Below are 25,270 nucleotides of genomic sequence, written 5' to 3'. Positions count from 1 at the left end.
AAGAAATCTCTGTAGACATAACAAACGACTCAATGTGCAACAGAAAATGCCTGTGGAGATTTCTTAACTTAGGTCAATTTGTATCAAAACGTTACACCATCTGTGCAACTGTACAACAGGATTCCAGCCAATGACTTTTAATATTCTAACTTTTATTGAAGGGCATCCTGTTTATCATTATGAACTAGAAATATTTTGCAAAACATATATTCAAGTCAAATTAAAATCATCTTATATCTTACATAGTGACTGAAATTTAGTAGGAAGTTGCAGCTAGACTAAACCCATTGCATCATTGGTGAATTTGGTGAGTCAACATCTATGTAACAGAGACCAAAAGTCTCGTAGCACCTTTAAGCCTAACTAGTTTTTTTCATAAACGTTCATGTGTCCAAACATACTTTTTTTCCTCTGAAGAAGTGTGCTCGGATGTAAGAAAGCCTATGAAAAATTAAAACTAGTGAATTTTAAAAGTGCTATAAACCTTCTGTTTTTTCTTGTGCTACAACAAATGGTTATTGACTAGACCAGCGATTCTTAACCTTTTTTTGGCTACGACCCCCATAGGAGCTTGTCTCAGGTTCCAGGGCCCCCTTCAAACAAGGACACAACATGAACAGACAAACACGAAGTCATTTATTATTGAACATCAAGAAAACATGAACATTCTGATATGCTTGACAAAATTTGTTAAAAGACTGCATGAAATTAAACATCTGTTAGGCCTAATGTGATCCTTGAGCTTGGTGCTTTTCTGCAAGTTTCATAGTATCAGGCTCCAAATTAGATAATGACAGTCAGAGGTTGCAATATCAATTCTGTTCCTTAATTTTGTCAAGGAAACTACTGTACCTTGTTGAATCCACACTCAACCAAATATGTTGAGAGAAAGGCAATAAAAAAATTGGGGGTTTCTTCCACAGTGTTGGAAATTTATCTAGAGTCCAGCTTACTCTCTTGACCCAAAAATCTTTTTGAGGTTGACTAAACGGACAATCTGCAGATGAATCACTTTGATGACCAATCAAATTCTCTTGAATTTCTGCCTCAGCTTGGGTGGGTTGCAATTCAAATGGATTCAAAATCTATTCCGGGATACTCAGTTTTAGCAGATCATTAAATTTTTCTTGCATATCCTTGTGCATCTGCTTGAGATGCTTCAGATAAACGGTAAGGTCATTGTCTTTCAGCCCCTCAGCGATTGTCTTTAGGTTCGGAAATTGTAAAAAATCTCAATAGACTTTGAGTTTCTTGAGGAAAGAAACAATGGCTTCTTTATTATTTACAAGGTTCTTGTTTTTGCCCTGTAAGGTCTTGTTTAACAAATTAAGTCTCTGAAAAATATCTGCCAGATAAAATATGTCTCCTTAGAATCAAGTTTTTCTCTATGCTGTTTATCAGTACTGTGTCCTGCAATTCAAATAAATAAGGGGTGTGTGTGTGTGTGTGTGTGTGTGTGTGTGTGTGTGTGTGTGTGTGTGTGAGAGAGAGAGAGAGAGAGAGAGAGAGAGAGAGTATAAAACAAGAAATACTTAGACTATTAATATAAAACTGTGACTGTTAATGACTTTAAATTTTTTAAATACCTTTCTCTGTTCTGTGTCTCACTTTTTCATGAGATTCCAACTCAGCAGGTAGGTTTCATAACATGAGCTGCTGCATTACAGCTTTTCTGATCCAGTGCTGCAGACCCTATGATAATAAGACAGGATGAGCTGAAAAATAAGATGTCCTCTACAATAAAATGGTAACATCAGTCCAGCTTACCTCTCCAAGGTTGTGTAATAAAATAATATATGTCTACGCCCTTCATCTGAGTGGGGCAGAAAGTTGCACAATCTAATGCAGCATCCTAACAATGTTCAAGAATTGTACCATGTTCAGAATGTTGACATTCCTAATGAGTATACAGAAATGCTATTAGTCTGGAATGGATCTGATGAAATGCTTGAAATCTGAGGTATACTTTGGATTCCTGCACTGAGCAGGGGTGGTTGGACGCAATGGCTTTATAGACCCCTTCCAACTCCATTGTTCTGTAGTTCTATAGAGAGAGTATAAGTAAATACCAGCAGCCACTCTGTTCATATGTACTGGCTTTCTGCCACCTGTTTCCCTATCTGCATTTTCAGCCTGCTGTGAAATCTTAAGAAAAGATATCGACAATACAGTGGTGCCTCACACAACGATGTTAATTGGTTCCAAAAAAATCAACGTTGTGTGCAACATCGTTCTGTGAAACACCATTTCCCACAGGAATGAATTGAAAACCGGTTAATCCATTCCAATTGGAACAGATTGCCGTCTTTAAGTGAAAAAACCCATAGGAAACATTGTTGAGTGAAACAATGTTTCCTCCATTGGAATGTATTGAAGCCGACTCAATACATTTCAATGGCTTTGCGAAGTCCTTTTTCGCTCCTGTAAAAGTGCCTTACAGTGTTTGGAACAGGTTTTAAATGCTTGCAATCGTTAGCCCACCTCCTGAACCCTATGCAAACTTAATTTGGTGTTGTTCTGAGTCGTCCTTAATTTTTAGTGATTTTTTGAATTTTCTCTCATTGGAATGTATTGAACTTTCCGTCCAATGCATTCCAATGAGAGAAAATTCAAAAAATCACCAAAAATTAAGGACGACTCAGAACAACACCAAATTAAGTTTGCATAGGGTTCAGGAGGTGGGCTAACGATTGCAAGCATTTAAAACCTGTTCCAAACATTGTAAGGCACTTTTAAATGAGCAAAAACGGACATTGGAAAGGGCTCTTTGATCTCCGTTTTCCTGCTTTTGAAGCTCTTTCCGATGTCCGTTTTCGCTCATTTAAAAGTGCCTTACAATGTTTGGAACAGGTTTTAAATGCTTGCAATCGTTAGCCCACCTCCTGAACCCTATGCAAACTTAATTTGGTGTTGTTCTGAGTAGTCCTTAATTTTTGGTGATTTTTTGTTTTCCCTATTTAAATGCATTGAACTGTCCATTCAATTGATTTAAATGGGGAAAATAAAAAAATCACCAAAAATTAATGAAGACTCAGAACAAAACCAAATTAAGTTTGCACATGTTTCACAAGGTGCACTATGGAATCCAAGCATTTAAAACAGGTTTCAAATATTTTAAGACACTTTTAAATGAGCAAAAAGGGACATCGGTAAGTGAAATTCCCCCATAGAGAACATCATTAAACGATGGGGGAAATTCCTCAAAAAACCCCATCGCTGTGTGAATTCATCGTTGTATGAAGCAATCGTTGTGCGAGGCACCACTGTACTTTCTTGTGCTTGTCAACAGACTCACCACATTTTGGGTACTTTTTATTACTACACTGAAAGTCACTTTTCTTTGCTTTTTAGCAATTTAATATCCGGGTAGAAGAGCCAACAACAGATAGTTTGTTTTTCTTTCCAGAACCTTCCCCCTAACAGTCCACACAACTTTTCTGCAATGCTAATTTTAGAGATTGTAATGTTCAGTCAGTTGAACTGCCATGTATAGCAAAAATATAAACAAAAGAATAATGGCACCATAGAGACCAAGGGATTTATTTCAGTGTAGTTTTCATGAATTACTATTCACTTCTTCAGACACCTGGAGTTGTAATAGGCTACACATTTATATACATAGAGTTCAGAGTGAAAAATCCTCTATTCTTTATATCCTGCATAGACTATGGTGATATATTATGCAACCAATGTAACTGTCACTTTCTTTTCTCCATCTCACTTGGTCCCCATGCATCCACCATTAACTCTGACTGATATGTTGTTGTTGTTATTGTTGTGGGGGTAGGGTGGGGGTGTTTTGTGTGTTTTGGAAAACTAGATCTTAATTGTTAGACCAGTATGGAATGAATACACACAGAGAGAGTTATATATAATCAAAACACAGAGTAATATAAACATACCAATAAACCCCATTAAAAGCCTGAGGAAATGATGTGTCAACTGTCACACTAAGAAACATAAATGGAGGGATCAGTCAAAATTATCTTGAGAGACAGTTCTATAAGTGGAATTCTACTACCATGGTTACCCCTTGCTGCATTTTTTCTGCACATTTTTCCTAATATATATGGTCTGTATGCAATTATGCTTCATATAGACAATTATGCTTCATATAGACAATTCTGAAGCAATTTTGTACAATAATGTGTTCTGAATGTTATTTTCATAATTTTTTTGTGTGTGCACTCTTCTCCAAAATACACTTTTTTTAAAAAAATAGGACAACCTTACAAAATCCCGAGGAGTCAAAACTTTGAACGATAACTCAGTTTTGGCTTCTGCATTAGAAAGTGCAATTAGATTTTTTTTACGGTATACAGAAGAGAGCCAGGATCTGTTCTCAATCATCCCCAAGTTCAGGACATGTAATAATGGGCTCAAATTACAGGAAGCCAGATATCAGCTGAATATCAGGAAAAACGTCTTAATTTTTAGAGCATGGAACCAATTACCTTAGGAGATGGCTAGAGCTCTGATGTAATTCGAGAGAAAATTAGACAACAATATGTCAGATTTCCTTTGATTTGGATTCCTGCACTGAGCAGCACGTTGGATTCAATGGCCTTATTTGTTGTTGTTTAGTTGTTTAGTCATGTCCGACTCTTTGTGACCCCATGGACAAGAGCACACCAGGTCCTTATAGGCCTTATAGGTCTCTTCAAACTCAATTATTGTAGGATTCTGTGTGCCATCAAGTTAGAACCAACACATAGCGATGCTAACAGGGCTTAGGACAGAATTTTGAGAGACAGAATGGTTTCCTATAGGCAAAGGTGTCAGACAAGGGTGTATTTTATCCCCTTATCTGTTTAATCTGTACACAAAACATATATGGAAAACCAGACTAGATTCTGATGCAGGAGTGAAAAATGGTGAAAGAAACACCAGTAATTTATAATACCCAGATAACAGCATCTTACTAGCAGAAAACAGCAACAACCTAAAACAACTTTTAGTGAAAGTGAAAAAAGTAAGTGTCAAAACAGGACTGAAGCTGAATATTAAGAAGGCCAAAATCATGACTACAGACAAACTACATGACTTTAACATTGACAAAGGACTGTGTATACCTTGGTTCAATCATCAATCCAAATAAAAACTGCAGCCAAGAAACCAGAAGAAGACTGAGACTCAGAAGGGCAGCAATGAAGGAATTAGAAAAGATAATCAAGTGTAAGGATGTGTCACTGGAAACCAAGACCAGGATCATCCACACTCTAGTATCTGTGATCACCATGTATGGGTGTGAAAGCTGGACAGAAAACAAAGCTGACAGGAAAAAAATGATTTGTTTGAAATGTGGTACTGGAGGAGAGCTTTGCAGATACTCTGCCAGAAAAATGAACAAGTTGGTTCTAGATCAAATCAAGCCTAAACTGTTTCAGGAGGCAAAAATGTAGAAATTTCTTATTTTGCCTACAGTGAGCCTCCTTGGGTCCCCTATAGACAGAAAGACAGCTAAATCAATCAATCAATCAATCAATCAATCAATCAATCAATCAATCAATCAATCAATCAATCAATCAATCAATCAATCAATCAATCAATCAATCAATCCAAGCTGTGAATGTAGCTGTGACTGTGAAGTAACATGTTCACCTAAAAAACAAGCAAACCAGCATGGAGAGGAGTTCTTGTTCTTAACTTGGGTCTTATTTCTTCAGAAAAACTGGCTTGAAAATTAATTTGAGTATTAGCCTTCCCTAGGAAAGGAATGCAGGACTATAACATCTATATATTGCAGTAATAAGTATTATCTAAATGTGATCCCCCTCTCCCCATATACCATACAAAGTGATTGTACTCAGTGTCCGGTAATATTATTAAATTAACTGGGGCCAGAACCTTGTTGGGTAACTTGTTGTGGTTAACAGTTGCTGATTGATGAGGTGCTGGGGCACGTCTTGGTCACATGCCTGCTCACACAATCAAGATGTGCTGTGGCATCATTTCTATTAGACACAATGATCTGCATCAAGTTATGGAACACTTACGTTAATGTCAGTAGGATTCCAGCTGGCAAATACTACCATAGAACTTGTACTTAAATTTTGCTTAATGTAGAGGCATAGTTACAGTCACTAATTCAGTTTAAAGTAAGAAATAATCACTCACGGCAGGGAAGTGCAGTGCCAAACTAGTCGTACTTTTGCCAAAATTAAATTTGATATTCTGGGGTCATGAAGAGTCGGACACGACTTAATGACTAAACAACAACAATTCTGAGGTTAGGCCATCCAGTTGATATGCAAATATGACTTGTCCAATTTTACTGAAGGAGAATCAAAACACAGACTCTTTAAATAGATTCAGCAAGTTCAAGATGCTGACCACCCTTCTCGGGGGCTACACAAACACTGATCAACAGCTTGGTTCAGATCTGAAACAGGGTCCCCCCCCCCGATACCATATTTTCACACTCCTTAAGGCACAGTTGTGATTCCCTAATGCACACAAGGATGTTTCTAAAGGTAGTGCAATTTCCCTAATGTACTGCATGTGATGGAGAGGTGATGTATTAATTTTATGGCTATTCACTATCTATTCATCACTTAATGTCCAACATTCGGTGTTGTTAGAGACAGAGAAATAGAGGTACTGTTGCCCCATTGTAATTAAACCAGCCTTCTTCCTCTACAAAGTGCAATGAGCTTTCTCAAGGAAGAGTTTAACTTATAACATTTGTAAATTCCTGGTTACTATTGATTCAGTGCTAGCCTGTGGTATTTTCAAGCACAGGAGAGCATGCAAGAAGGATGAATAGATTTTTAAATATTCATTTAATCCTTTTTAGAGATTAAAATACTGCACATCTATTTCATCTTTCCAAAGGAATGCTTCGCTCTTCTTGTAGTTACATCTTTAAGATGGACCAACTTTTAATCAGCCATTATCTGAACAGCAGAATTTCTGCAGCATGAGTTATAATAAATGAGGGGGGGATATTTTTAGATTAAATGCCTTAGGATAATAACATGTTATTTTTGTCCTTTAAGATTCTGCTGTCAAACATTGCTGACCTTTTTGAAGATTAGTGCTTTTCAAGAGTGTGTCAAATGAAATGGGATTTTTTTTAAAAAAGCTGATAATACACAGTTATTTTTTCGCTGTAGGCTATTTTTCATAGCCATAGAAGTGAAGTGATAGGGAAGAGGGTCATCCTGTACACCACATCAGTATTTTATTTAGCAGCAATTCAAACCTACAGAGCTTCCCTGCAGATTCCAGTAGCCCACTAGACATAAATTGCCTAAACTGACATGCTAGAGATGAGTTTTAAAATATTTTATCTTTATAGGAAACAGTTCTTGAGGATACATGTCAAAAGCAAACTGTATTTCATTAATGTACAACATTTATATTACACCTTGCAGTTCTTCCCCTCCTGCAACATGCAGTACGAATTTTCTTAAGACATTAAAAGTGGGGAGGGGGGCACTATCATTACATGCAGCCAAATACTCTTGCTTGTACAAATGCTTATACTGGCTCTATATCACCCACAATTTACCTGATGAGGTTTACAATTGCCTAACATCCAGACAATCCAACAGAAATTGCTACAGAAACAGTGCATTAAAGAGTAGAGAAAATTGATACATGAACCCTTTATACTTCAATTTTCAGGCATGCATATATTTCTGTCAAATGTTAGGGGAAACTACTGATGTGCTTTATTCAGGCTTGTCAAGGAAGGCAAATTTTCATTAGTTTGGTGAATTTCTAAGTGATGGTTCAAAAGTTATTAAGGTTTTCCTGCTCCATTAGAGCCTATGGCAAAATTGTGTCATACTGCACTCCATTCTGAAGTCACCACTGTGCTGGTTCTCTCCAGTGTTTTAGAGGGATTCTATGATGCACAGGGCATCTAGCAGCTTTTATGTGCAACATCTATTCCTTTCGTTACAGAATGTGACCTCATAGGGTCACACTAAATGTTACTACCCACATTTGAAACTGGGAATGTAGCAGATAGTTTCATTTTATTTCCAGCCTTTGGCACTCGGTAGAAAGCTTTCTGGCGGTGAAGAAGTGCCACAGAAGAGGAGGATTAGTTTTGTTTTTAATGAGGTAATTCTGAGGCCAGAAACAGACAGTAGAGACAGCCCATAATTAGAGTTGAAATCATGATAATGTTGCAGAGAAGTGATTTAGCCACTCTTTCTGCATTTATTAAATAAGACATTAAAGGAATCCCATGCTTAAGTCTCTAAAAAAAATCACCAAACAAAGCAAGCTTATCTATATAACTATAAAGGTGAGTGAAACTCATGCCGCGATAGTCACATCCCCTCTTACAGTCATAGGCTACCTCTAATGTCCATTTCAGGCTGCATAGCAGAAGATTTCAGAGAAGAAAGAGACTGAAGCAACACAGGGAGAAGTGGATAAAAGCACTAGCTAGAGGAAAGAAGTGGAGTCTGATCCCTTCCCATGGTCTTCATCCATCCCCAGGACTGAGGCCAAACGGTGACCGTTCATATAAAGGCTGTGCAGCAGGAGCAGCAGACAGACAGTCCGACCTTAAACAGCGGTGGGATACGACTGGTCCAGTTGTCCAGCGGTCCAGCAAAGCCTTGGCAAGTGTGCCCAGAGCAAGGGGGGGTCTAGTCAGGGACAGTCTGAGGCGCGTAGGTAATCTTCTAGGTGTACCTCACGGGGAGGTGCGCTAGTAGAAGAACGTGCCAACTGGGGAGACTTAGATTAAGGTGCTCTGAGGCAGCCTAGTTTTGGCGGGAAAAAGCTGAGGCAAAACTGCGTAGCAACAGTGAGCTAGCTTGCCAGCTGAGAGGCCCAGCAGAGGGGGGTAGGCTCTGACTCGATACTGTTGCAATTTAAGTGCTGAAGAACAGCAGCAATCTCTAGGGAGAGCTGGTTCTGAGGCAAAAAGGAAAAAAGTGGTCGTTTTATTCTGAGGCTTGACTTTTTAAAGCAGCCTGTTCTGAGGGGGGATTATGCCCTTGACTCGAAGCCAGATAGCAGACATGAGTGAAGTGAAAGACCCCCAGATTGACCAAGGTTCTGAGGATGAATTTGGCTCAGTGCAGGGTGACAGCACAGGAGAGCAGAACCCAGAATTCAGAAAATTGATCCTAGTCCAACAGCATGAACTGAGGATGAGGCAATTTGAAATGGAGGAAAGGGAGAGGCAGGAAAGATTGGAGAGAGAGAGAATGGCGTTTGAATTAAAGAGATTGGAACTGATGAACCAGAACAATAATAATAATAGGGATTCTGAGGGAGGCCAACTGTCTAAAGCTGACCTGAAGAAATTCCCGGTGTACCACAAGGGAGATTGTCCTGAGGTGTTCTTTTCCTTAGTGGAAAGAGCGTTTGTGGACTTCTCAGTAAGGGAAACTGAGAAGATGACCATCATGCGATCTTTAATCAGTGGTAGCCTGGCTGAGGTTTATGCCGAGATGCCTGAGGAACTGATGAAAGATTTTGCAGAGTTTAAGAAACTGGTGTTTGCCAGACATGGGATAAATGCAGAGCAGCTGAGACAAAGATTCAGGTCCCTCACAAAAAAACCAGAACAGACTTTTACCCAAGTGGGGGCCCAATTGGTGAGGCTGCTTGAGAAATGGCTATCGCAGGAGGGAACAGAGACCTATGAGCAGCTTAAAGACTTGATAGCACTGGAACAGTTCTATTCAGTCCTGCATGGGGAATTGAAATTCCAGGTGAGGGAAAGGAAACCGAGGTCTGTGGCAGAAGCCGCAGAGATCGCAGATTTTATTTCCCAAATAAGAAAGCCCTTGGGTGAGGGGAAATCTGTAGGTAAACCCAAAGAAACCTACAGCAAGTACTCTCAGGGACCAGGGAAAAGCCAGCAAGGGGGAGGGGCCCATGGTGAAGGGAAGCCCTCAGACATGAAATTAAGACCTCAGATTTTGGAGGGAAAACCAAAACAAGATGAGAGAGAATCAAAATACACCAGAAAATGTTATTTCTGTCAGGGAAAGGGTCATCTAATCTCAGAGTGTGAGATATTAAAGCAGCTAAAAGGAATGGTGCCTCAGGAGTCTAGTGGGACCAAGCCAAAAGCTGTGTTCTGTGTCCAGAAAGAGCAAGGCTCAGTGTCACTGAGGGAGCCTGTTGCCATGGCTACTCAGTCTGAAACAGCTACCTATGCTGATCAGGCTGAGGAAAATGGTCCTCTTATAGAGGTAAAGCGCTGCTTGCTGGTGAAAACAGATTCTCAGTTGTTTGAGACAGCCGGGGTGGACGTGGGAATACTTGACCGTCAGTATAGGGGGCTGCGGGACACTTGTTCCCAGGTAACCCTGTGCCATCCAGATATTATTCCCAGGGAGTTTATAATCCCAAATGAGAGCATAAAGGTGGCAGGGATTGAGGGGCAGGTAATCTCTCTGCCAGTAGCAGAGGTACCTGTCCACTTTCAAGGCTGGAGGGGAGATTGGCGGCTAGCGATTTCATCGACTCTGCCAGCAGCCGTGCTCGTGGGAAATGACCTGGCTGAACATGTGAAACGGGTGCTAGTGATTACACGCTCACAAGCCACCACAGGGACAGTTCAGGGGGGTAATGATGAGCCAGAGACGGAAGCAGAGGGGAGTTCAGAAGCTGTGGTGGAAACCTTAACCACAGACAGCAGATTTGGACAGGAGCAAAAGGCAGACGCCACTCTCCAAAAGTGTTTTGAACAGGTGACTGACGCCCAGCTAACATCTGAAACCCCAGTGAGATTTCTGGAGAAAAAGGGGATTTTATATAGAGAAACCCTGAGGAATATCTCAAAAGGGGGAGATGGGATCAGAAGTCAGCTGGTGGTACCTGAAAAGTATCGCCCCATGATCTTACAAAGGGGTCACTCTGACATGTCTGCTGCACACTTAGGGGTGAAAGGGCCCCTTGATTTGATCAAGCAAGATTGGGAGCAGATCACCCAGGATGACCCACAAGACGTTGTGACATACATAGACACCTTGATGAATGACCTAAGGAGAAATCTAGAGCTGGCAGCAGAAAACCTGCAAGCTCAGAAGGTCAGACAGAAAACATGGTATGACCACAAAGCTAGAGAGAGGCACTTTGACCCAGGGGAGGAAGTGCTTTGGCTTAGGCCCTGCAGAGAGAACAAACTGCAGCTCAAATGGGCAGGACCATATAGGGTCATTTCCAAGATGTCAGACCTGAACTACCTAATAGAGCAGGAGGAGAACCAGGCAAGGAGGGTGGTTCATGTGAATGCCCTAAAACCCTACTACAGAGGGGAACAGAGGGTTTTATTCGCGATAAAAGCAGCTGAGAGTGAGGAAGCTGAATTACCCTTCTGGGAGGGTAGAGGGGAAGTAAAATACAACCCAGAGGAGGTAAAGATCAGTCCTGCACTCACCCAAGACCAGCAGCAAGAACTAAAAATGCTGCTTAGTAAATATCAACAGGTGTTTTCCAACAAGCCGGGGATAGTGAAGGGAGTGATGCATCGGATCCACACAGGGGATGCACCCCCGCAGGCAGTATCCCCATACCGAGTAACGGGACCCTATAGGGACAAGGTGCGGAAGGAGCTGGACGAGATGCTTAGGGAGAACATAATCGTCCCCTCTTCTAGTCCTTGGTCCTCTCCGATAGTCCTTGTGGACAAGCCTGATGGGAGCATTAGGTTTTGTGTCGATTACAGGAAATTAAACCGTGTAACCACTCCTGATGCCTACCCAATGCCCAGGCTAGACAACCTGATTGAAACCATAGGGGGTTGTCGGTTCATCTCATCATTGGACCTGGTAAAGGGATATTGGCAATTAAGAATTGATCCCAGGGATCAAGAAAAGACTGCCTTTTGCAGCCCTTTTGGTCTCTATGAGTTTCGAGTCCTGAGCTTTGGTCTCAGAAATGCACCAGCCACATTCCAAAGGCTGATGGACCAGACCTTGGCAGGGCTCAGTGACTTTACAGTGGCCTACATTGACGACATAGGGATCTTCAGTAATACCTGGGAAGATCACCTGATACACCTGGAGTTAGTGCTGCAGAGGTTAAGTGCAGCAGGGCTAACAGTAAAGGCCAGCAAGTGTCAGCTGGGTAGCCCAGAAATAAAATACTTGGGTCACATGGTAGGGGGAGGAGTGATAAAACCCCTGGAGGCCAAAATAGAAGCTGTTCGTGACTGGCCTAGACCCAACACCAAGAGAAAAGTCAAATCATTTCTTGGGTTGGTGGGCTACTACAGAAAGTTCATCCCGAGGTTTAGCGAGATTGCGGCTCCGCTGACCGATCTGACGAGGAAGAAGGCTGATGACCGCATCCCGTGGACCAGCGACTGTGAGGCGGCGTTCCAGAGGTTGAAGGAGGCGTTAATCAACTATCCTGTCCTGCGTGCTCCAGACTTCGACCGGGAGTTCATCATCTACACCGATGCGTCTAACAGCGGGGTAGGAGCAGTTCTGTGCCAGGAGGATGAGAATGGTGACCAGCATCCAGTGTCCTACCTGAGTAGGAAACTTCAAAAAGGTGAGAGACATTTGGCAACCGTGGAGAAGGAGTGTTTGGCCATAGTCTACGCGATCCAGAAGGCCAAGCCTTACATCTGGGGAAGACATTTTGTTCTGTGTACTGACCATTCACCATTGCAATGGTTAAAGACAATGAAAACCCACAATAGCAAACTTATGAGGTGGGCTTTAAACCTACAGGACTATGACTTTGAAGTGAAGGTGGTCAGAGGGTCAGTGAACTGTGTTGCTGACGCCTTATCAAGAAGACCTGAAGACTGAAGACGGCGAAAGAACATGGACTATATGTATATAATGAAGACAAAAAGTTAAAATGTACCTGGTTTTAAATTGGTTTGTATTAATAAAGGTAAATTGATGTAATATATATGGTAAATGTTTAAATGCCTAATTGCTATGGTTAACTTAGAATGTAAGTATAAGTAAGTATGATATGGTATGTATAACTGTTGTTGTGTGTTTTATCCAGGTTGTTTTTTGGGAAAAAGCACCTTAGCTTTCCCCCTACAAAACAACTTATAAAGAGGGGAGGTGTTACATACAGCACTGATGCTACCTGTCTGTCATGGGTTTGGAGGGAAAGTTCCATCCTATGGGGAGTGGAAGGCGGGACATCAGGAGGAGGGGCTGTACTGTATATATATGTGGAGAGTGTGTGGAGATGCTAGAAGCAGACGAAGCAGCAGCTGGGAAGAAGGAGTTGGTGTGGGAGTCTGTGTGTCAGACAGGGTACTACTGTGTGTCAGAGTACCAACCTGATAGGTTCAGGTGTCTGTTGGTTAGCCAGAACTGATAGGTTCAGGGTCTGTGCTTTAAGTTAAGGGTTCTGGGTGAACCAAACTGTATGCTTGTATGAGTGAGAATAAGCCACGTTACTTTACCCTATTCACCTGATTGTTTTATTTACCCTGTTTGTATTTAAATAAACCTTATTCTTTTTATTGTTTAAAAATCCATCCCTGGTCTGTGTGACTTCTTGAAGGGAATGGTTGGTGGCAGCTTAGTGTAACTGTGTGACATATCCCAGTAGGTCTGGGTTTGTCACACTTCTTTCCTTATTTCCTCCTCTCATTGCATGCAATTAAACCATGCCCATTCAGTTGCTGCAGAAGCAGTATGTGCCTTCAGGGGACTAGGACACCACTGATTTCTATTCCCCCACCCCTTGCTTTGCAACCACCTTCTGTACAGGAATCTATGGATGCAGCCCAATAAACAAGTAAAAAAAATCACCTCTATAGTGCTCCAGAGTGTCCAATTCATATATATTGCCTCAGTAATTCCACAAAAGCATTGTTATCCCCAAATTGGAGATGGTGGGCTCAGGATGCAAGACAAAACAACAACCTAATGGTTATGCTCTTTCTTGCAAATTATGTTTTAAAATTTAGATACTATCACAGAGGAACTATAACATTTGTTTTTTCCAAACTTTATAAACACATCAGCAGATAATCTGCAGATTGCGGAACAAACTTTGCAGGCTAGCAAATTCACTGCCTCTCAAAGAAGCTTTATGTGCAGTACACTCTTTCAAGAGTGGTTTTCAGAAAGCCAGATTTGTTAGTCTGCTTCAGCATGTATCACAACACACACACTGAAATGTGTGGCTGCATCTTCAACACAAATCATTTATTTCACTGTAATCTTTCTGGTGTATGGATAGAGGCCTAGCACTGGGCCAATGTGATGCATCATCAGATAAAGCGACTTGCCATAAACCCACTTGTGTGATGATGTAAGCAAAATAATAGGGCCTTACAGACTGTTCCCAAGAACCATTTCTCTCTGTGCAATTACTTCTGGATAATTTTGGATCCTTCCATCATCACAGGACAATTTAATGGAAGGAATTAGGCCACTGATAGTAAGGGGTTTTATTTTCTGTGTTTCTTGCTACTGATCTTGACTCGCTATAGGCAACATTTATGTGAGCAGAAAGCAGCTACTGTAAGGAGGTTTTCATCAAGTTTTCAGAATCCCAAAGTGAAACACAGATTTGTCTGTCTGCATATATATTCAAATCTGTTTAAAATATTAAAATGCTAAATAAGTGAAAAACAATGTGCTGGAAAATCAGTGGCAAGATGGACTATGGCAGCTGTTTTAGTTAACATATAATTTTCCCCATCTGTAACAGATGCTCATTGCCAAAGTCTATCAAACTTGAAGCAACAAATTGAAGGGAAAAAAGGTGGGAAAGGAGTAGTTAAAATTTATAGATGAAAATGCAAAAAACAGAAATCATCCAGGAATCCAACTCCTTTTGTCCTTCTTTCATATCGTTGCTATTCTCAAAACAAAAGGAGTGGAGGAAGAGAGAATTTTTTTAAAAAATGCCTTCAAACGGAAGCCAATGCTGGGCCTTCTCCTCTCAGCAGCTGCCCGCGGGCATTCATACTGACAAGAGACCATGCCAGCTGGCAAGGAGGCTCTAATGGTAAAGCAACCTGGCTCCATCTGCTATGTGTCCTATTTTATTTCAAAGATGTATTTCTTTGTTTATAATCTTAATTAATTTTGGGGCTTAGTAAAATTTTAAATGTATTTTACAGTCTGTTTTTAAGGTTCTTTTTTTTACCATTTCCATACTCTTGTATGCTGAATGTCTTTTAAGTGATTGATTTACTCTATTTTAACTGTATTTCTATATTAATTATTGTAAGCTGCCTTGAGACCCTTTGTGAGAGAAATGTGGTAGCTATCAAACAAATTCAAACAAAATATTTGTGACTGGCAATGCCTTTGAGCAGCATGTACAGTGGTGCCTTGCTTAGCTATTGCTTCATTTAACAATGTATTCACTTAGCGATGGGTTTTTTTGAGGAATTTTCCGCATCATTTAACAATGTTCTCTATGGGCGATTTTCACTTAGCGATTTTGGGACCATGCTTCGCATAGCGATTGCATTTTGGGTCCCCTGTTTTGCTTAACGATGTCCATTTTCGCTATTTTAAGTGTGTCTTAAAATGTTCAAAAACTGTTTTAAATGCTTGAAATCATTAGTGCACCTTGTAAAACCTTTGCAAACTTAATTTGGCTTTGTTCTGACTCTTCGTTAATTTTTGGTGAATTTCCCCCCATTAAAATGCATTGAATAGGTTTCAATGCATTTCAATGGTTTTGGCAGGTCTGTTTTCGCTATTTTTAAAGTTTCTTAAAATGTTTGAAACCTGTTTTAAATGCTTGGAATCGTTAGTGCACCTTGTAAAACCTTTGCAAACTTAATTTGGCTTTGTTCTGACTCTTCGTTAATTTTTGGTGAATTTTTCCCCCCATTGGAATGCATTGAATAGGTTTGACAGCTGTCAAACCTACAGTTCAATGCATTTCAATGGGGGGGGAATTCACCAAAAATTAACGAAGAGTCAGAACAAAGCCAAAGCAAAGGTTTTACAAGGTGCACTAACAATTCCAAGCATTTAAAACAGGTTTCAAACATTTTAAGACACTTTTAAAATAGCGAAAATGGACCTGTCAAAACCATTGAAATGCATTGAATAGGCTTCAATGCATTCCAATGGGGGAACCGCGTTTCGCTTAGCGATGTTTCCTATGGCGATTTTCGCTTAAGGACGGTAATCCGTTCCCATTGGAATGGATTATCCGGTTTTCAATGCATTCCTATGGGAAATGGTGTTTCGCTTAGTGATGTTTTCCCATAGCGATGTTTTTTTAACCAATTAACATTGTTAAGCGAGGCTCCACTGTACATAACACACATGCTGAATATAAGTTGTCTATGGATTACAAAAAAATTTTTTCTTCAAATGTTTTCAAAACATGTGTCACAATTCCCACATGACTGAAACTGAAGAAGTTGCAGAGAATCTGGCAAATGAAAACAGCTGTCAATGTCAAGAGCCTTAAGATACGGGCAGTTGCATTGCTAGTGGGGAAGGAAAAATATTGAAGGTAACTTTCTTAACAATAGGGAACATATTACAGGGTTTTCTTGATAACAGAAAAGCGGATTTTAAATGCAATAAAGATTAAAAGTTTAAAAACAAAAACCCAAAGATGCCCTAGTGAATGAGGAAAAGCATTTTAAGCATGTCCCGTGAGACTAGGTAGTGGGTGAATGCTAAAAAAAGTTCTCACTTTGTGGATTAAACTAACAGTTGAGGTGCACCAGACTCCGTCTCCCCTAATATTCAAGAAATTACTCAAGACAGAGTTATATAAGGCAGACTTTAAGGATATCTTATCCTGGAACAATGTTAATGTTATTGTTTGAACTTCATGTTTCTGTAAACTAATGGAACTTGAGCCAGTTACATCACAATTTTGATAATTTTATTATGTTTTTATGGGAATGAGGTGGGTAGTAAGTAAGTAAGTAAGCAAGCCCCCTTCATGGATTGCTGCCTTGTCGTGGCGAAGGGGCTTGAGTAACTCAGAGAAGCTATGGGCTATGCCGTGCAGGGACACCCAAGACGGACAGGACATAGTGGAGAGTTCCGACTAAACGCAATCCACCTGGAGTAGGAAATGGCAAGCCACTCCAGTATCTTTGCCAAGAACGCCCCATGATCAGAAACAAAAGGCTAAAAGATATGACGCTGGAAGATGGGCCCCTCAGGTCGGAAGGCGTCCAACATGCTACTGAGGAAGAGTGGAGGACAAGTACAAGTAGCTCCAGAGCTAATGAAGTGGTTGGGCCAAAGCCGAAAGGACGCTCAGCTGTGGACGTGCCTGGAAGTGAAAGGAAAGTCCAATGCTGTAAAGAAAAATACTGCATAGGAACCTGGAATGTAAGATCTATGAACCTTGGGAAGCTGGAGGTGGTCAAACAGGAGATGGCAAGAATAAACATTGACATCCTGGGCATCAGTGAACTAAAATGGACAGGAATGGGCGAATTCAGCTCAGATGATTATCATATCTACTACTGTGGGCAAGAATCCCGTAGAAGGAATGGAGTAGCCCTCATAGTCAACAAAAGAGTGGGAAAAGCTGTAATGGGATACAATCTCAAAAATGATAGAATGATGTCAATACGAATCCAAGGCAGACCATTCAACATCACAATAATCCAAGTTTATGCACCAACCAGCATTGCTGAGGAGACTGAAATTGAACAATTCTATGAAGATTTACAACACCTTCTAGAACTGACACCAAAGAAAGATGTTCTTCTCATTCTAGGGGACTGGAATGCTAAAGTAGGGAGCCAAGAGATAAAAGGAACAACAGGGAAGTTTGGCCTTGGAGTTCAGAACGAAGCAGGACAAAGGCTAATAGAGTTTTGTCAAGAGAATAAGCTGGTCATCACAAACACTCTTTTCCAACAACACAAGAGGCGACTCTATACATGGAAATCACCAGATGGGCAATATCGAAATCAGATTGATTATATTCTCTGCAGCCAAAGATGGAGAAGCTCTATACAGTCAGCAAAAACAAGACCTGGAGCTGACTGCGGTTCTGATCATCAGCTTCTCATAGCAAAATTCAAGCTTAGACTGAAGAGACTAGGAAAAACCACTGGGCCACTCAGGTATAATCTAAACCAAATCCCTTATGAATACACAGTGGAAGTAAAGAACAGATTTAAGGAACTCGATTTGGTGGACAGAGTGCCTGAAGAACTTTGGATAGAGGCTCGTAACATTGTCCAGGAGGCAGCAACGAAAACCATCCCAAAGAAAAGGAAATGCAAGAAAGCAAAGTGGCTGTCCAACGAGGCCTTAGAAATAGCAGAGAGGAGAAGGGAAGCAAAATGCAAGGGAGATAGGGAAAGCTACAGAAAATTGAATGCAGACTTCCAAAGAATAGCAAGGAGAGACAAGAGGGCCTTCTTAAATGAACAATGCAAAGAAATAGAGGAAGATAACAGAAAAGGAAAGACCAGAGATCTGTTCAGGAAAATTGGAGATATTAGAGGAACATTTTGCGCAAAGATGAACATGATAAAAGACAAAAATGGGAGGGACCTAACAGAAGCAGAAGACGTCAAGAAGAGGTGGCAAGAATACACAGAGGAATTATATCGGAAAGATTTGGATATCCCGGACAACGCAGACAATGTAGTTGCTGACCTTGAGCCAGACATCCTGGAGAGCGAAGTCGAGTGGGCCTTAGAAAGCCTGGCTAACAACAAGGCCAGTGGAGGTGATGGCATTCCAGTTGAACTATTTAAAATCTTGAAAGATGATGCTGTTAAGGTGCTACATTCAATATGCCAGCAAGTTTGGAAAACTCAACAGTGGCCAGAGGATTGGAAAAGATCAGTCTACATCCCAATCCCAAAGAAAGGCAGTGCCAAAGAATGCTCCAACTACCGTACAATTGCACTCATTTCACACGCTAGCAAGGTTATGCTCAAAATCCTGCAAGGTAGGCTTCAGCAGTATGTGGACCGAGAACTCCCAGAAGTACAAGCTGGATTCCGAAGAGGCAGAGGAACTCGAGACCAAATTGCTAACTTGCGCTGGATTATGGAGAAAGCCAGAGAGTTCCAGAAAAATATCTACTTCTGCTTCATTGACTATGCGAAAGCCTTTGACTGTGTGGACCACAGCAAACTATGGCAAGTTCTTAAAGAAATGGGAGTGCCTGACCACTTTATCTGTCTCCTGAGAAACCTATATGCGGGACAGGAAGCAACAGTTAGAACTGGTCATGGAACAACTGAGTGGTTCAAAATTGGGAAAGGAGTACGGCAAGGCTGTATATTGTCCCCCAGCTTATTTAACTTATATGCAGAATACATCATGCGGAAGGCTGGACTGGAAGAAACCCAAGCCGGAATTAAGATTGCCAGAAGAAATATCAACAACCTCCGATATGCAGATGATACCACTCTGATGGCAGAAAGTGAGGAGGAATTAAAGAACCTTGTAATGAGAGTGAAAGAGGAGAGTGCAAAAAACGGTCTGAAACTCAACATCAAAAAAACTAAGATCATGGCCACTGGTCCCATCACCTCCTGGGAAATAGAAGGGGAAGATATGGAGGCAGTGTCAAATTTTATCTTCCTGGGCTCCATGATCACTGCAGATGGAGACAGCAGCCCTGAAATTAAAAGACGCCTTCTTCTTGGGAGGAAAGCGATGACAAATCTTGACAGCATCTTGAAAAGCAGAGACATCACCTTGCCAACAAAAGTCCGAATAGTCAAAGCTATGGTTTTTCCTGTCGTGATGTATGGAAGTGAGAGCTGGACCATAAAGAAAGCTGACCGCCGAAGAATTGATGCCTTTGAATTGTGGTGCTGGAGGAGGCTCTTGAGAATCCCCTGGACTGCAAGGAGAACAAACCTATCAGTTCTAAAGGAAATCAACCCTGAGTGCTCACTGGAAGGACAGATCCTGAAGCTGAGGCTCCAGTACTTTGGCCATCTCATGAGAATAAAAGAGTCCTTGGAAAAAACCTTGATGTTAGGAAGGTGTGATGGCAAGAGGAGAAGGGGACGACCGAGGATGAGATGGCTGGACAGTGTCTGCGAAGCAACCAACATGAACCTGACACAACTCCGGGAGGCAGTAGAAGACAGGAGGGCCTGGCGTGCTCTGGTCCATGGGGTCACGAAGAGTCGGACACGACTAAACGACTAAACACACACACAAGTAAGCAAGCAAGCAAGCAAGCAAGCAAGCAAGTAACTAACTAACTAACTAACTAACTAACTAACTAACTAACTAACTAAATAAATAAATAAATAAATAAATAAATAAATAAATAAATAAATAAATAAATAAATAATGGAAGTCTTCTGTGGTGTAGAACTATGAGAGTTTGTTCTGGAAAGGCAGTAAATACAACGTTTTGAATTTAATAAAAATAACAGGATACATGAAAGGTTTTACAGAAAAGATCTGAGGAAAACTGGCAGGTAAAGATGAGAATATCACAGAGTAACTAAGAGCATTTTTATATACATTTAAAATTATGTCACTTTTAGTTTGGTCTGCCAGACTAGGGAGAGTTATAGCAGTAGATTTTCAGGATCACTGTTCTGTCAGACTATTTCCATTTGTACTGTTGCAGTATTGTTTTTCAGACAGGAATGTTTAAATCATTGCTGCCAGCAGGTGATTAAGTTAAGCAGAAGATTTTGCAATAGCACTTACATGCTTCCAATTCCATCATAATGCAGGAGCATTTTAATTTTAATACATTTTAGTGCATGAAAGCACATGATATAATAGATCTTTAAGGTACCAGAACTTTCTTATGTGTGTATTGTTGCTGTAGCAGAATAACAGAGAATGCATCCCACTGAATGGCAATTTTACAGATTCATCATTCTTAATTCTGACAGATCTCTACAATTATTGTTCGCTGAATTACAGATTATATCTCTAGTTCAAAATTATACAGCTATACGTTCTATTTAGATTTTACTAATCCATTTTCTGCTACACTGTATAGTTCTTTGGTCTTCAATACTTTTGGTCAAAGGGATTGTAGGAGCATCTATACCATATCCTGTCACTGCTGATGCATTAAATAAATCAGTTGGTACATTTTCTGAACAGACTGCCTGGAGCCCTGTTATGGCTACATCCTATACCACACTTACAGAACATATGACATGGGAAAAATAATGTATACAGTGGTGCCTTGACTTACAACCATAATCCATTCCAGAAGATGGACATAACTCGAAATGGTTGTAAGTCGAAGCATGCATTCCCATAGGAATGCATGGGAACGCGATTAATCCGTTCTGGCAAAAAAAACCCTCAAAAAATAAAATAAAACACTGCAAGCCCCATAGGAACACGCTGGGGCTGAAACAACCAACCAACCAACCCAAAAATAAACAGAGCAAGCCCACGCTGGGACTGCAAAAAAAAAAAATCACCAAAAAACAACACACCACAGAAACACCCCCCAGCTCAAAACCACCCTGCAAAACCCACCCAGAACAGTTTTTAAAAACCAAAAACCGGCACCTTACCTTACCAGCCAGTCCCAAGCCTCCTCCGATGACCTCCACGGGCCAATGCCACTGCTGCTGCTGATTCCTGACGCTGCCTCCAGCTCTGGAACTGGCACCAGCGGCTGCTCACCAGGGACCCAGTAGCAGTGGCGGCAGCAGCATGCGAAGGGCGGTGAGGAGCCCCGGCGAGCAGCTGCCGGTGCCAGTGGCGGAGCTGGAGGCGGCGTTAGGTGGCAGCAGCAGCGGCCCATGGAGGGCAGCGAGGAGCGCCGAGGGACGCCACGCCTCCTCCTCCTCCCCTGCCACTGCATCGCTTTCCCTAACCGTTGAGGCGAAAGAGCTACAAATCAGCAGCCTCTTCGCCACCAACATTTCCTGCCCCTTTTCCCTGCCTAGTTTTGGTCATAAGTGGAAGCTCCAGCCGCAAGTCGAAGCAAAATTTTGCAGCCAGATATGGTCGTAACTCGAAATGGTGGTAAGTAGGGATAGTCATAAGTCAAGGCACCATTGTATATTACAGCTATACCTCCAAGGAAATCAACAAATACAGGGCATGGGATCTGTTCTCCTCTGCCATTTTCCCATTTCCTATTTATTCAGGATTCTTTGTTGATTTCTTTATTATTTTATCAATTTACCAATTTTCTGCCCATTAAGATGTCCAAAGCAATAGATGACAGCATATATTCTTGTAGGCATAGTAAACATTTTGCTATGTTAACATATGCAAGACCTTGTCATTACAGCCAGCTGGAAGCTTATTATCATTACTCCGTTCCTAGTATGTTTGTCTCTAGTTTCTGAGCATGCGATAGCACTGCTATAAACCTGATCAGAAATCCAAGTTTTGTGGCATAGTAGTAACGCATACATATGATGACAAAGTGGAACCAATATTTATTTCCAAACTGACCAATGTGTTTCAGACATTATAATCTTCCTCACAGAAATGATTTTAACATTCATGTATTAAGAAATCAATATTCTGATTGAATCTCCTCCAGTTTAGTCAAGAATAAATGTCTTATTCAACAAATGTACAACCCCCTAAAAAAAACCCATTAATGGTCAGAAATACCACTCCTTCCATTTGTCCAATATTGATTTCTTTAAATATATGTTGAATAGCTTTCCCCACAGAAGAAGCCATTGATATTTGAAGCACATTAAGGCATTTGGAAACCAGCCCGTTAATAAATTTTTCTTGCAGCCATTGATTTGTTGTCTCATCACCCTGATAGGTGGGGTGAAGTCCTTCTTCTAGTTCCACTGGGAAACACAGATGTACACTTTTCCATATGATCAGAACCATCCACTATTTCTTTAACAACTACCATGAGGTTATCAGCTTTCTGAGTCTAACTTGAAAACTTCTCTTTCAATTCCTCTGCATTCTCCACAACCCTGCTTTAGGTATCATACTTTCTATCCAGTTGGTAAATATATTGGGCTACACAGAGAGAGAGAGAGAGAGAGGGAGAGAGGGAGGGAGGGAGAGAGAGAATACGTTTCCAAGGAGCATGTACAGTAGTTATGTGCTTCACATAGTAAGTTGGCATGACAATGTTTCTTGGACCTATAAAAATACACACTTTCTACTTTGTTGCATTTATTTATAGGGAACTCCTCCACTATTCACTTGCCAACTTCCATGCTCACGTTTCACCTTGCAAAATCCTTGTACTGTAAATGGGGAATAAATTTATCTTAACATAAATGGCTTGTGACCAGAGCATAGGTACATATACTCCTCCGTGGGTGAGATGAGCCTCTGTTTGTACTATCCTGTGTGTTTGTAGAAATGCTTGACTGGAATATGTCACTTCAAAGCAACTTTTAGGCATTTTGCCCAAATAAATAACGGACCATTAGTACCATCAAGTCTTTAATCTTGATACCCATCCTACATCTATTGATCCTTGTTGAGAGAAGACATGTAATTTATATATTCTGGAAATCCATTTTTAAGTTATGTTTCAAGGTAAATTTCTAGAAGAGTAATACTGAGTAGGAATGCAAGAATACAAAACAGAGATTTTTAAACAAGGTAATAACAGCAACAAGTAAAGATCATTGAAATGGCAAAAGCCTCAAATAATTAAACAAAAAACTTTCATCTATCACTCAAGAACTACCAATGCTGGAGGCAGGTGAGCCCTAGATATGAAATTCCACAATAAAGGGAGACATTCCTTCAGTTATTTGGTCCCAAGCTGAACGTAGTTTTGCAGGTAAACACCAGAACTTTGAATTGAGCTCTAGACTCTACCAGAAGGCAGCGAAGGTCTGGAAGTACTGCAGTATTGTCCCCCTATCTCATCTTATATAAAATCCAAAAAACATGAAACATTCCTCATAGAGCTTTGCCATTTACACATACCCCCCCCAAAAAATGCATAGCCCAATTGGATCCACAAAAGGTAGGGGCAAAATTCCCTCGCCAACCAGGGCATTCTTTGACCATGAGTGAACTGAGAGAAAAAGCTGCCAGTGCACATCCCCTCAATATTTTTTCTCCATCAGTTCCTGCGGAGAAAGATGATGGAATGGGTTGCAAGTCTCCCGAGAAACTTTTCTCTATATTCCTAAGGCAAATACGGTGATTATTTCAGAAACGCAGGAAAAATGTTGTGTAAGTTCACAGGGACACTGTGCTTTATTGGTACTTGCTACATTTCAAGGGGAAAGAAGAAATGGTTGAACCTTCAGAAAACTGCCAAACTGAGACTCGAATTGAGGTTTTTGATGTACAATGCCTCTGTACTCACGGCTGGTGGGAATGATTTGGTTGGCTGCTTTCTGTAAGCAAGGTGGTCCCCCTTTTTGCCGGCACCCTTACCTTTGTTAGAGCATCAACACATTTACCAAGTAACTTTATGGATGAGGGAGCAGAGAGTAAACAAACAGATCAATGGTTTCGACCCTTGGATAACCCTAAGTGTTCTTGGACCACAAGTCCCAGAACCTTTCAACACTTGAGTTACCCAAGGCTGGGAACTACTGAGACAGATAATCCAAGTGAAATTTTTCCATCTTGTTTTTCCTAAATCTACATACAAACAACACTGATACTCTTTTGGTGCATTTCCTCTCCTTCCCCCCCCCCTTCCTCTTTTTTACCATTAAGTCTAAGGCTGACTTTTGTGACTGAGGATGCCTCATCATTAATAATTTACTCCCAACTCCTAATTCAGGCAGGAATCCCACCTTGACAGAAAAGACTCCCAGCTGCAGAGGTTTACTTTCAACAGCCACAACAGAGGTGTGATGGTATGCACCTGTTTTTGCCCCCCCATCCCCAAAACGAAGCAAGGATGAGACTTGAGTCGTGAGACTCGATGTGAAGTTGGTCTTAAGTCACACCAGTGACTCGACTTGAACTCAACTCTGGGTATTTTCCAATGACTCAGACTTGACTTGTGATTCGGAACCCACCCACCCCTTCCCTTTTTTCTGGAGGGAAAGCTTATTTCTAATAGGGGCTTGGACTTGGAGCTTGGGATTCAGGACTTGGTACCAAAGACATGGACTCAAAACTTGGGACTTGGACTCACAGATTTGCCAACATCCCTGGAAAGAAGCATTCTAATTATGTAAACTGTTTTGAGTGCAATTTTTTAAGCAAGGAAACGTAAAGTTTTTACAGGAAAATAAATGGCAAGTAGAATGTTACTCTTTCCCTGTGGATGTCTGAAGTGCATGTTGATCGAAATAGTTGCATGCCTTTGTCTTCATTAATCATTTCAAAATGTTGCATTTCAATGCAGCTGGCCTAGCAGTTCACAGGCACTTTAATTTTCCAATTATTGTACCCGTAGCTCAGAACAGATAAAGATTAGTTACACAATTTGCTCTGTGGGCTGCTTAATGTTCTTGTCACCTTACATTGAGTTTTAA

General features: G+C 40.9%; 1 protein-coding gene across 11 annotated transcripts in view; it reads right to left on the bottom strand.

The window, feature by feature from the left end:
- Nucleotides 1–25,270, bottom strand: part of ENOX1 (ecto-NOX disulfide-thiol exchanger 1) — a 540,515-nt gene that overhangs the window by 256,413 nt on the left and 258,832 nt on the right. For 10 of the 11 annotated variants that reach the window (XM_078390695.1, XM_078390697.1, XM_020797018.3 and 7 more), the window contains one exon: nt 1,587–1,692. The exons of the other annotated variant lie outside the window; for it this stretch is intronic. The gene's annotated coding sequence lies outside the window, so the exon portion shown is untranslated. The remainder of the gene's footprint in view (nt 1–1,586; nt 1,693–25,270) is intronic. 11 annotated transcript variants of the gene reach the window in all.

Source organism: Pogona vitticeps, chromosome 3, assembly GCF_051106095.1.
Source record: "Pogona vitticeps strain Pit_001003342236 chromosome 3, PviZW2.1, whole genome shotgun sequence".
In the NCBI taxonomy this organism is placed as follows: Eukaryota; Metazoa; Chordata; class Lepidosauria; order Squamata; family Agamidae; genus Pogona; species Pogona vitticeps.
Note: the sequence above shows the minus strand (reverse complement) of the source record. Positions and strands in the feature narration are given on the sequence as shown.